Genomic DNA, 13746 nt, shown 5'->3' with positions numbered 1-13746 from the left:
AAACATATACAAAAGTAGCTAGAACATACAAAAACCCCCATACACCTATGACCCAGCTTCAGTTGTCTACTTACAGCAAATGTCATTTTATCTATTCCTCCACCCAGTTCCCTTCATCATGATTATTTGGAAATCAATTCCAGGCATCAGATCATTTTTTTCTCTATTTCAGTAACTCTAAAAAATAAGAGCTGTGTTTTTTTTTTCTTTTTAAAGAAAACACAATAAAAATAAATTAACAAAAATGTTTCAGTACTATCAAATATCCAGTTAGTGTTCAAATATCCAAATCTGTCAAAAGCCACAATTATTTTTTTAATGGATTATTTGACTCCAGATCAAAGAAGGTCCACATATAGCAATTGGTTGATGCGTATCTCTGAAGTCTCTTTGAATCCATAGGTTCCCCTTGGTTTCTTTGTTTTTTTACTTTAGAATCTATTGAAGTAAGTGGGTGGTTTATCAAATGGAATTCCCTGCACTCTGGACTGCAACCCCATGGTGTCATTTAGCCCATTGCTCTGCCTCTGTCCTTCCTGTACATTTGTACTGGAGCTAGGGGCTTGACCCCAGTCAGGTTCACCCAAGACTCCTTGGGTAGGTGTGTTCCTCCACAAGAGGCACAGCATGTCCCCATGTCTCTGTTTACCATGTTAGTGGTGGTTGCTGCTCACTGCCTAGATCCTTAACTCACAGGAGCTGCCTTTGGTTTTTGCTCTTTTTTTATTTTTTTTTGAGACAGAGTCTTGCTCTATCGCCCAGGCTGGAGTGCAGTGGCGTGATCTCAGCTCACTGAAAGCTCCGCCTCCTGGGTTCCCGCCATTCTCCTGCCTCAGCCTCCCGAGTAGCTGGGACTACAGGCACCAGCCACCTCGCCCGGCTAATTTTTTGTATTTTTAGTAGAGACGGGGTTTCACCGTGTTAGCAGGGATGGTGTCGATCTCCTGGCCTTGTGATCTGCCCGCCTTAGCCTCCCAAAGTGCTGGAATTACAGGCATGAGCCACCACGCCCGGCCTGGTTTTTTCTTTTAAAAGTACAATATAATGCATACACTATAAAATTCACCATTGTAAAGTATACAGTTCAGTGGTTTTTAAAGTATATTCACAAGGTTGTACAACCATCATCGCCATCTAACTCCAGAACATTTTTATCACCCTAAAAAGAAACTCTGTTGGCATCATGCCTTAACCTCCCTTCTTCCCAGGCCCTGGCAACCACTAATCTACTTTCTGTCTCTACGGATTTTCCTATTATGAAATTTTCATATAAAAGGAATCATTTGTGGTATTTCATGGCTGGCTCCTTTCATTTAGTATAGTGTCTTCAAGGTTCACTCATGTGGTAGCATGAATCAGTACCTTATCTGTTTGTATTGCCAAATAATATTCAATTGTGTGGATCGACCACAGTTGGTTTATCCATCCACCAGCGATGGACGTTTGGGGTGTTTCTGCTTCTGGCGACTGTGAATAACACTGCTATGAACGTTTGTGTACAAGTGCTTGCGTGGATGTGTGTCTTCATTTCTCTTGGGCACAGCCCCTGCAGTGGGACTTCTGGTTCATGTGGCAGCTCTACACTTAATCTTTTGAGGAAGAAATGGGACAGCGGCTGTCCCATTTTCTATTCCTACCAGCACTGTAAGTGGGTTCCAATGTCTCCACATCTGGGCCAACACTTGTTATTGTCATTTTGATTACAGTCCTCCTAGTGGTACCCGTGGTTTTTGAATCATTGCCTAGCCAAGCTCAAGCTGTGCACACATAGGAGTACAGCTCAAATACACAGTATTTCCAAGGCAGGTAGCTCTGGCCTCCACCTGCTACTAGAGAGAAAAAAATTACACACACGCTGTCACCTGTCACACACACTCTCACACTCACACATACCCTCTCCACACACACACACTCATACAAGCACGGTCCCTACCCTGTTGGTGTGCTGCAGGGAATGAAAGTTGAGTAAGGCACAATCTCTGACCTTGAGGAGCTCAAGGTCAGTCCAGGAGACATGGCCTGGAGTTTCTGCTGGGAGGAACAGAGGCCCCTCCAGCAGCTCGGGTACAAGGGAAGGTTTGCTGTGAAGTCGCCCAGGGGGTCTCACAAGTGAGGACCTGATGGAAACCAGCCCATCCTCAGGAACAGGGTCTCTCTCTGCCCTGTTTGTCCCCCTCACTATCTTTCCTCTGCTGCCTAGCTTCCTCAGTTTACCCCCAGCCCCTGCCCCCCAACCCCGGATTCTGACTGACAAGTGACTGTGACTTGGCCTGGCCCTTGCCCCCAGCACCAGCCGCCCTCACCCAATGGTGCAGCCTCCATGTCTCAATTCCACATTCTACAGTAAGCACAGGTTTCCGCACCAGGCCCCAAAAGACCTTTGAGGGGTTCTGCTTGATCGGGATCCCTTGATTCAGTCATCCGTGGCCAGGGAGAAAAGCAGGAGCCTGCAGAAGGAGAGAGAACCAGCCGGGCGTAGTGGCTCACGCCTGTAGTCCTAGCACTTTGGAAGGCTGAGGCAGGCGGATTGCTTGAGCTCAGGAGCTCAAAACTAGCCTGGCAACACGGTGAAACCCTGTCTCTACTAAAAAATACGAAAAAATTAGCCGGGTATGGTGGCGGGCGCCTGTAGTCCCAGCTACTCAGGAGGCTGAGGCAGGAGAATTGCTTGAATCTGGGAGACAGAGGTTGCTGTGAGCCAAGATCGCGCTACTGCACTCCAGCCTGGGCGACAGAGCAAGACTCCGTCTCCAAAAAAAAAAAGAAAAGAAAAGGAAAAAAAAAAAGAGAGAGAGAGAGAACCTTCCAGCATAAGTGGTCAGGGCGAACACAGCCACATCAGAGGTGGTGGCATCTGAGCCAGGCCTTCAACCACAGGGAATCAGAAAGAGAAGAGCTCTTTCTACTCCAAGCACAAGGGTGGGACATGACAAGGGGTTTCAGGACCCCGCAGGTGAGAGGCTTTGGCGTGAATCAGAAGCGGAGGAAAGCAGAGAGGTGGCCTTTGTCTTGTTGATCCAGGTCTTGATTGTTAAACTGGACAGCACCGGCCGAATAGAATTTCTGTCGTTTTCTAAGGTATTTTTAGCTACAAAGACCTTTTGTTTCCACATCAAATATTACTCAGAAGCTTCCTGGATGAATCCAAGAAAAGCATGATGGCTCTGGTCACAGCAGAGGTGAGGACAAAGTCACTGGCCCAGGACCCCTCATCCCTTCATCGTCACCCCACAGCTTCCTGCAATGACTCTCCCCAGCTCCTAGGTCCTGTGGAACAGTGACAACCGCTGGTGGGCGATGGGGAGCTAGGGAAGGGTTTTCTGCCGGAGTGACGGGGCAGAGAGGCAGACACAAGTGTGAGAGCCTGGGCCACCGACATGGAGCCACCTTGAGAAGGAAGAGGAAGCAGCATTTGGGCAGTTTGAGGATAAAAGGAGAAGCCGAAATAACAGAGTGGTTCTGAGCCTGGGGGTCTGGAGTCTGGATGTCAGGCAGGGGATGTAGTAGGTGAGGTGAGTGACAGCTGCTTTTTAGACATGCTGAGTTGATGGTAACGGTAAGCAAAAAAACAAAAAACAAAAACGTTACCAGCTGGCCACAGTGGCTCACACCTGTAATCTCAGCATTTTGGGAGGCCGAGGAGGCAGGATCACTTGAACCCAGGAGGTTGAGGCTACAGTGAGCCGGGATCGTGTCACCGCACTCCAGTCTGGGTGACAGAGAGAGACCTTTTCTCAAAAAATACAAATAAGCTGGTCTCAGTGGCTCATGCTTGTAATCCCAGCACTTTTGAAGACCGAGGCAGGAGGATTGCTTGAGTTTAGGAGTTCAAGACTGGTCTGGGCAACATAGTGAGACCTTGTCTCTACTAAATTGTTTTTTCTAATTAGCTGGGCATGGTGGCACAAGCCGGTAGTCCCAGCCAGTTGGGAGGCTGATGTGGGAGGATCACTTGTACCCAGGAGTTCAAGGCTGTAGTTAGCTGTGATCGTGCCACTATACTCCAGCCTGGGCAACAGAGTGAGACCCTGTCTCAAAAAGTAAGTAAAAATAAAAATAATGTTTTCTTAAAAAGGTTACCCCATACACTGCTGAGCTCTGAACAAAAGTGAGGTCACAGCAGCTGCCCAAAGAAGCAAAACAAGGTGGGCTTTCAGAGAGGCCCCACTGTCTCAGGAAGAAGGCAGGCAGCCTAGGCTTTTCTTGATTGGGATGAAGAGGTTTAAGGCCCAACACAAAGTTGGAGTTAATTAAATCATACCAAATTACGGTAAAACCTCATTGTTTCAATGTTGGTTCATTTAAAGTAGCAACTATTTCTTTTTTTCTTTTTATCTTTTTTTTTTTTTTTTTTTGAGACGGAGTTTCACTCTTGTCGCCCAGGCCGGAGTGCAATGGTGCAATCTCAGCTCACTGCAATCTCCGCCTCCCGGGTTCAAGCGATTCTCCTGCCTCAGTCTCCAGAGCGGCTGGGATTACAGGTGCCCCCCACTATGCCTGGCTAATTTTTGTATTTTCAGTAGAGACAGGGTTTCTCCATGTTGGCCAAGCTGGTCTCAAACTCCTGACCTCAGGTGATCTGCATGCCTTGGCCTCCCAGAGTGCTGGGATTACAGGCATAATCCACTGTGCCTGGCCAAAAATAGCAACTATTTCAAAGCCGCTGCTAGTCCCCAACCAACGAGACACCTTATTACTGTTTAATGAAAGTGCTGAGATAAGCCGGACCTGGTAAATGCAAAGACCAGCAGGGGTTGGAGAATTTTTCTTTTTGTTCTTTGGATATCAAATTAATAAGGTTTTATTGTAGGAGAAGTTGAGGTACCCATATGCAGTGATGCCAGCAGAACATTGCCTGCCAAGTAATATTGCTCTAAAGTAGTTAATTTTTCTCCCTGGCCTGGGAACCTAATACATTTAGAGCTATAACTTCTAGAGGTCCCCCCCTCCACCCGCCCAAAATATTTCCTTTGCGTGTTAGGAGAATCTAGTCAGTCTACATAAAGCCAATTTTTGAAAAAGTACTATTCAGTCCATCAACTATTTTAAAAACAGTTAGTAGTTAACTATTGTTTTCAAAATAGAGCACCGGACCGGGCTCGGCGGCTCACGCCTGTAACCCCAACACTTTCGGGAGGCCAAGGTGGGTGGATTGTGAGTCCAGCAGTTTGAGACTAGCCTGGGAAACACAGCAAAACCCATCACAACAATAAAAAATAAATAAAAATTAGAGCACTGGCCAAATGTGGCCTCTCATGTGAGGTCATGGGTCAGCCTGGCCTCTGATCCAGCGCTGAGTGGGAAGCACAGGTGGGACCTGGCTTCCTACAGGCCTACCCCATCCCCCGCCCAGATACAGCATTTGTTCCTGCCCACAGGGGTCTTCAGCCCCTGCTCCGGGTCCTTGTCAATTTCACTGTGGCTGCAGGGCCCTGGGGGTCACCTCACCATCTGGCTGGCCTTGCCCAAGTCCCTGGGGTTGACTGTACTTGTTTCTGACGCTTCCATGACAGCTCAGCTGTGGCTCAGGGGCCAGCCACGCCTGCTCATTTATCTTCCCAAATTGGAATCCCTGCCAGAGCCCGGCTTTGCTTAGCACGGGCCAGTCCCATCTAGAAGACGGGGGACTCTCTCAGGAGGATGACTGTCACTTTTAGGCCACATACAGTTTTGTAGAAACAAATGAACCTGTTTGCAATTTGAAAATTCATTATCCTCCTTTTCGGTGCAAAGAGCTACTTTAAGAAGACAGGTACAGATTATTCTGGGAAAAGGGATTTATCATTGAAAGAAGCTGTCTTAGCTCCCTCTCTCCTCATTGCCTCTTCCCTGTCAGCCTGCACAACGCAGGTTATTCATCTGCTGGGGCTGCCGTCATAAGGGAACAGTTGGGGTGGCTGAGCAGCAGTGCTGGAGGCCACAAGTCTGAGATCAGGGGCCGACGGGGTTGGTCTATCCTTGGCTTGTAGATGTGGCCTTCTCCCTGTGTCTTCATGTGGTCCCCGCTGTCTGTGCGTTGTGCCCTGATCTCCTCTTCTCATAAGGACACCAATCATATTGGATTAGAGCCCATCCCCAGGACGTAATTGTTCCCTTAACTCTTTTCCTGTTTACCCCAAGAACACTCACCAGCAGCTCTTGCGGCTGCAGCATTTACCCCAAAGTAATTTGGTCACAAAACATTTCGCTTTTATTATTTTCACTTTGCTCTAGTGTATCAACTTTGGAAACAAAAGACATCATTCTGCGTATAGCATTCTGTCTTTAGTAGTGGCATTTCCATTTAGAAAATATAGTAATTCTCGATGGCTGAAAATGTCAAATCCGAGAAAACGTGGCATTCCTATGTGATCGTTCTCAAACAGTTGTTGGCCATAGATTCATTTGATGAATCTTGTTTTTCTGAAATAGATGATTCTAATAATTGAGATGATTTTGATGTTAGTTCTGTTTAGAAATAACTCCAAGAACAGTTTTTAAATTTTACTTTGACATCGAAAATCAGTCAGGTTTGTTTATGTAAAATTAAATGAGCTCTGGCCAGGCATGGTAGCTCATGCCTATATTTTGGGAGGCTGAGGCGGACAGATCACTTGAGGTCAGCAGTTTGAGACCAGCCTGGCGAAATCCCATCTCTACAAAAACTACAAAAACAACAACATCAACAACAAAAATATTACCCAGATGTGGTGGTGTGTGCCTGTGGTCCCAGCTTCTCGGGAAGCTGAGGCAGGAGAATCATTTGAACCTGGGAGGCAGAGGTTGCAGTGAGCCGAGATCGTGCCATGGAACCCCAGCCTGGGCAACAGAGCAAGACTCTGTCTCAAAAAAAAAAAAAAAAAAAAAAAATGAAATAAGTGCTGGCAGTGGGCTGCACGTTTTTTTTTTCTAAACAGGAAAAGGATTAATTATTTCTTTAAAGAACGTAGCACCAAATACAGTCATATTCTGAGGTGCTGGGGGTTGGGACTTCAACATATGAATTTTGGAGGGGCACAAGGCATCCCATGACACATGTGGGAACCGGTATAATCTCTACAGAGACTAGAATTTAGATTTAACAGCTTGAAACAGCTTCAATTTATTGGTAACATACAAAACAAAAAAAAATTCGGAGCCCTTTACATTCAAATTATTGAATAAAAAATAAGTATTTCTACAATGTATAAAATGTATGCTATGTTTATTAGTCTTACTTGTTGCTAACCTACTTTTATGTTTCCTTACAGAAAATTCTTGACCTTTTATGTTTCCTTACAGAAAATTCTTGACATTTTATGTTTCCATGTGAGAGATTATACAGAAGGCAAATTTTTGTGAGTTATACAATGATAATACTTTAATATCAATTCTGCTACGAACTTCATTGTCACTATATTTAAATGTCATAGTAATTATTTTTATGTGGTATTTTAAAATAATCTAGATTTCATGCAGCATTATAAAACTAACTGGGGCCGGGGGCACCGGTTCATGCCTGTAATCTCAACACTTTCAAGTCCAGGAGTTTGAGACCATCTTGGGCACCATGGTGAAACCTCATCTCTACAAAAAATAGGAAACAAAACAAAAAATTAGTCAGACATGGTGGTGCACGCCTGTGGTCCCAGCTACTCTGGAGGCTGACATGGGAGAATCGCTTGAACCCGGGAGGCAGAGGTTGCAGTGAGCCGGGATTGTACCACTGCACTCCAGCCTGCGTGACAGAGTGAGACCCTGTCTCAAAAAAACAAAACAAAACAAAAACAAAACAGAAAACAGTGTGAGAAGTGTTCATTACCCACCCACCCCACCCCCAAAGCTTTCCAAGCTCCTGACCCCATACAAAGGCAGAGGATGCACTCTGCAAAGCTGCCTGCCTGGCCCCAAATGCCCAGGCAAACCCACTACTGCCCTTGCATGACCTCTGACCCCTCCACCTTCAATCTAGACCCCACACCTATCCCACCATCATCTCAGGTCAAGAAGAACCTTGATTAAAGGCCTCCTTCCTGCCCTGCACCTCCAGACAAGAAAGGGCAGTGTTTTCAGAGACAGATCAGATTCTGTTAAAACATTTAATAAAGTCAAGATATCTTAAAATAGTTACCAGACACAAATAGATGGACTAGTACATGGACAGCAGCTCAGGCATGGGATGCTACGTTTCTTATTCACACATCAGTTCTTGACACCATATTAGTAAAGGTGGGGGCAGGAGGTACATGCCACGGCCAGGGTGGAGACGCAGCTGGCCAGACGGAGCTGACCCTTCTGTTGAGTTGAACCCTGGGGATATGCAGCCGCTGTGCAATGGTGCCACCTGATGGTACTTTGTAGAATAACCATTCTCATAGTTTCTCTTCCATCTGTAAGTTCCTAGAGACTGAAATTTCACATTGGTTTCCCTGTTGTCTATTATCGTCAAATGAGAAGTGCAAACGTCAGTACTCACCTCTCTTGATTTTCATCTCTCTAAAAAATGAAATCTCAGCTATATTCACTGACATATTATGGAAAGAACACTGGACTTAAGAGATTTGGGTTCAGATCCCATTTTTGGCAACTTACTAGTTACAGGATTTGGGGAAGTTACTCAACATCTGCATGCCCATTTTATGATCTGGAGAATGGAAAGAATAGGATTCTTGTGGGGATTACGGGAGGTGATATATGCACATCTGCGCCAATAAATGAAGCCTGGGTGTAAATCAACCCCCAAGTAAAGAGTCACCATTATGCAGTCTCTGAAGGAGGCTCAGCCAGCTCTACCTTTAATGGCTGGAATGTACTTGTATTTTCATTCCTTTCCACCTGTTCACCAGCAGTGGCTAAGGTTGTGATGGAGGCCATCTCTTAGCAGGTGAGTCGAGACCATCCTGGGCAACATGGTCAGGACCACCCTTGGGCCTCTGTGCAGGGCAGTGCCCACCCTGATGCCTATGCTGGTCAGATTGAGAGTATAGACATGGGGCCATGACCTCCATAAATCCCCACCCAGTGCCACGTGGCAGCCCAAGGAACCCTCTGAGCCCTGGGTTCTTCATCTGTAAAATGAGGCTAACGTAACAAGGGGATCTACTTAGTAAAACAAACAAACAAACAAAACTAAAATACAGTTCGTCTTCTGAGGTGTTTTGTTTTGTATTGGAGTGTTATTTGCCTACTGCTTTTGCTCTACATTCCCAGAGACAAATAAAGCATAAGAGGCTGTTCTTGCATTGCTATAAAGAAATACCTGAGATTGTGTAATTTATAAGAAAAAAGGTTTTTTTTTGTTTTAGGTTTTGGTTTTTTTTGAGACAGAGTTTCGCTCTTATTAGCCAGGCTGGAGTGCAATGGTGCGATCTTGGCTCACTGCAACCTCTGCCTCCCAGGTTCAAGCAATTCTTCTGACTCAGCCTCCTGAGTAGCTGGGATTACAGGCATGCGTCACCACACCTGGCTAATTTTGTATTTTTAGTAGAGACAGAGTTTCTCCATGTTGGTCAGGCTGGTCTCGAACTCCTAACCTCAGGGGATCTGCCTGCCTTGGCCTCCCAAACTGCTGGGATTACAGGCATGAGCCACCGCGCCTGGCCAGAAAAGAGGTTTGATTGGCTCATGGTTCCACAGGCTGTAAGGAAGCCTGACCTCCGCACCTGCTCCTCTTCTGAGGAGGCCTCAGGAAGGTGAAGGGGGAGCAGGCACGCCACATGGCGAAAGCAGGAACAAGAGAGACAGCGTGGGGTGGGGGGTGCCACACACTTTTCAATGACCAGGTCTCACGAGAACTCACTCACTATGGTGAGGGCAGCACCAAGCCATGAGGGATCCACTCCCATGATCCCAACACCTCCCACCAGGTCCCACCTCCATCACTGCGGATCACAATTCAATCTGAGATTTGGGTGAGGACAAATACCCCAACTGTATCAAGCGTCTTCCTTCCCCTTTCTCCCTTCCCCTCCTCATTCTGGGGAGAAGAGGCCACTTTGTGTTTCTGAAGGGCTGAGTGTTCTCACCCACCCCTGAACCCCCAAGTAAAGAACTCTTAGGTTTCAGGCCCATGGCGTGTGGGGAGACGTGGTCCCAGAGAAGCAGGGCGTGAGATCGGCAGCTTTAGTTGAAGAGGCTGGGATAGATGGGGGTCAGGGGTAGTGGTCTCAGCAAATGGTGAGGAGTGAGGGGGAAGGGTGCCCAAGGCTGCTCAGGGGGTGGAGCGTGAATACCCAGAGGCTGAACTTTGACTCATCAGCACTGCTCCCGGGACCGGGACCACTGTGGCTGAAGAGTGAATCTCTCGGCAGTGCCCAGGGCATCCTGAGGCCCGGAGGGCCAGTTCCCTGAATGGTGCAAGACCCTCTCAGGTCCACAGGACCCCAGGAGCCAGGAAGCACAACAAATTGGATTTCCTCCCATGCTGAGTAGATGGAAGCTAGAAAACCAAAGAAGGCCAGGTGCAGTGGCTCACGCCTGTAATCCCAGCACTTTGGGAGGCCGAGGCGGGTGGATCACTTGAAATTAGGCGTTTGAGACCAGCCTGGCTGACATGGTGAAACCCCGTCTGTATTAAAAATACAAAAATTAGTTGGGCATGGTGGCACACACCTGTAATCCCAGTTACTTGGGTGGCTGAGGCACAAGAATCGCTTGAACCCGGGAGGTAGAGATTGCATAAGCCGAGATTGCACCACTGCACTCCAGCCTGGGCAACAGAGCCAGACTCTGTCTTCCCCCGCCTCCAAAAAAAAAAAAAGAAACAAAGAAAAAGAAAAGCAATGGCTCTTGCGCCAGAGTGTCTTAGAGGGGGTCCACACTGACACGCCCACGGCAGGAGCTGCTGAAAGGGTTCCCAGCCCAGTGCTGCCTTGTGACCGCTGCCACCTGTTTCCCGCTTTCCTGGCCACTGTACATACATTTGTTTATAGACTCTGAATATAGAGACCCCATACAAGAAGAGAAAGACTCAGAAAAACAATGTTATGATCTGCTTCCTGAGGCACCCTGCCTGCAGGAAGTGCTTTTCACAGCAAGAAAGTCTGACTCCAGGACCCATATTTTTAGCAGGAACGTGGTCAGTCAACACACATCCTCTGGGCCTGCCCTGGACCAGATGACCAGGAGGAAGCAGCCGTGAGTCACAGGGAGAAAGCCAGTGGCTCTGACAGGGACGTCTGCTGCTCTGCGGGGAAGCAGCTTCCCCCTGGTTTCAGTTAGAAATGTCAGGGGACGCCTGCCCACACAAGGCTCACGGGAACTGTGGAGGGCGGCCCAGCAGACCACACTCAGCAGGTGCCTACCATGGCTTCTCTCCTGGCAGGCGAGGACTTCAGTTTTTCTCCATGGCTTGGCCAACCTGCTCTTTTATTCTCAGAGCCACAATCACCCTCCTCCTGCCCCAGCCTGGAACTCTCTGAGTCCCTCCACTATAGTAATCGGCACAGCCTAGGGAGGGCCAAGTCCTCCCGTGCCCCAAACATCCCACCTTCATGTTGCAGCGAGGCCCAAAATGTCCCAGAAGAAAAACGAACTCCATCACATACCAAAAAACGTGAAATCACCTTCATAATTTGGGAAATATAAACCTAGTTCTATTTGTTCTGTAACGTATTTTTCATGATCAGGAAATTAAGACAAAGAAAGGCTCTGGGAATTGCATTATGGAGAGGACACCATCTTCCAGACCCTGCCAGCTCAGGGCTCCTGTCTTTCAGCCCCTCCAGAGCTGAGCCTGCAGGACTGGGGGGCTCTCTCCCTGTTCCTGAGCCACAGAAGCCCAAGGCTGGCCCTGAAGACCTAGCAGCCTCAGGCGTTTGCAGCCCCCTTTGCCTATGAGGGCTGTTAAGAGAGGTGTGGACGTGGGCCCCACCCATTCACCCTCAGAAGCGGTTGGGACTTCCGTCCCAGCAAGAGTACCCCTAGGACTGTGGAGTGCAGAGGACAGCGACCGGTGGCAAGGTTTCCGGTGCAGGGCCTTGCCCTCCTTCCCTGTAGCCCGATATGGGAAGGGCCACAATCCGAGCCCATGTTCATGCTGCTTCTCCAGGAGGCCTTCCCAAGTATCTTCTCGATGCCGAGTGACTCACGAATTCCTCATAGAAAAAGACCTTGAACGGGATCTCTCTTCTTGCAAATGAAGAAACTGAAGACCAGAGATGCACTGGAATTTGCCTCAAGTCACACAGCAAGTAACCAGCAGAGCCAGGAGGCTCCTCTGCCTCCAGGCCAGAGAGGGCTTGCGATCTGGCTTCCGAGCAGTGGTTCCCAGCTCCTGGGACATTACAATCACCTGGGAGCCCCACCAGTGGCCTGACTCTCTGCAGGTGGTGCTTGGAAGGCTGCTCGTGGTTCTCATGCAGCCACAGTGGAGAACCTTTAGATTCAGGCATGGAGGTTCCACCTGGTTCCAGATCACGTGGTCATGTGGTCTCAAGAAAGTCACAGCCCTCCTGAGCGTCACTGGCAAATTGCTATATAATAACACCCATCTTCCTGATAAGGAATCCACAGAAGGGTCCAGACCCTGGACCTCCTCAGGAAAACAGAGCAGGCAGTATAAGATGCAATTGAATAAGGGAAGTTTTTCATAAGCTTGGAGGGCTATGGTTATTGGATTCAAAAGAATAGTTTTCTGTCTCGTCACATAACCATTTGAAAAGTAGTAATACCCATTCTTTAACAGAAGTGTATTTGGGGCCAGGTGCGGTGGCTCTCGCCTATAACATCAATACTTTGGGAGGCCAAGGTGGGCAGATCACTTAAGGTCAGGAGTTCGAGACCAGCCTGTCCATCACAGTGAAACCTCGTCACTACTAAAAATACAAAAATTAGCTGGGTGTGGTAGTGCACGCCTGTAGTCCCAGCTACTCGGGAGGCTGAGGCAGGAGAATTGCTTAAATCCAGGAGATGGGGGTTGCAGTAAACTGAGATTGTGCCACTGCACTCCAGCCTCGGCGACAGGAGTGCAACCCTGTCTCAAAAAAAAAAAAAAAAAGCATATTTGGAATCTTGGAATCAGTCCCCTCCCATGGGGACCTCTCTCAGGAGGTCAGACCACCGCACAGTGGCAGGCGCGTGGTGGCCCCTCCATAAACGGCTGCGCGAGTGCAGTTGAAGTGGGAGGCCGGCATTCTTTCAATACACTCTGTCGCATTGGAAGAAGCCTATGCAGGACTAGACGGTTGTCCTTCTGTGGCAGGCTCTTGCCTGCAGGCCAGTTGCATGAGTGTAGCTGTCCTGAGAGACTGCTAGAGGCAGAGGTGGGTTCTTCTGAGAAGATCCTGATTCCTTCCTTATCGTAACATTTACACCACAGAACAAGGCCTCAGGGTTCAGGATGTTTGGCATTGGAAATGGGTAAAAGGCATCACCCAGATTTATTTCTAAAATGCGCCTGGAAAAAATGTTCAGGGAGGAATTTATTTTTGCAAGTGGGCTTCTGCCAGACACAGATTGTATCTTTTGGGAAAATGCTGTCCAGGCTAATGAGGGAGGAGAGGCACGAAGTAGGATCGTGTGTTTTACTTCGAGGCCATTGCTAAGCAGGAGTCTGGGGCTGTGAAGGTACCTGAGGGTCCAGGAGGGACTCAGGACCCAGCCCATGGAGGCTGACTGGGGCTGCAAAGGGCATAACCTGAGCACTTTTCTCCTGTGGAGGAGCCCCCTCTCTTACTTCGAGTAACATCTCTTCTGTAAAGTCAGGCGGAAAGTGGATTACAGGATGTTGCGTCCCATCTCCAATGCACCAGGAAACCCTCTATTTAAGGAGCGCATGGCTCTCCATCA

This window comes from Chlorocebus sabaeus, chromosome 26 (genome assembly GCF_047675955.1).
Source record: "Chlorocebus sabaeus isolate Y175 chromosome 26, mChlSab1.0.hap1, whole genome shotgun sequence".
Lineage (NCBI taxonomy): Eukaryota > Metazoa > Chordata > Mammalia > Primates > Cercopithecidae > Chlorocebus > Chlorocebus sabaeus.
The sequence above is the reverse complement of the archived record's forward strand: the minus strand, read 5'-3'. Positions refer to the sequence as shown.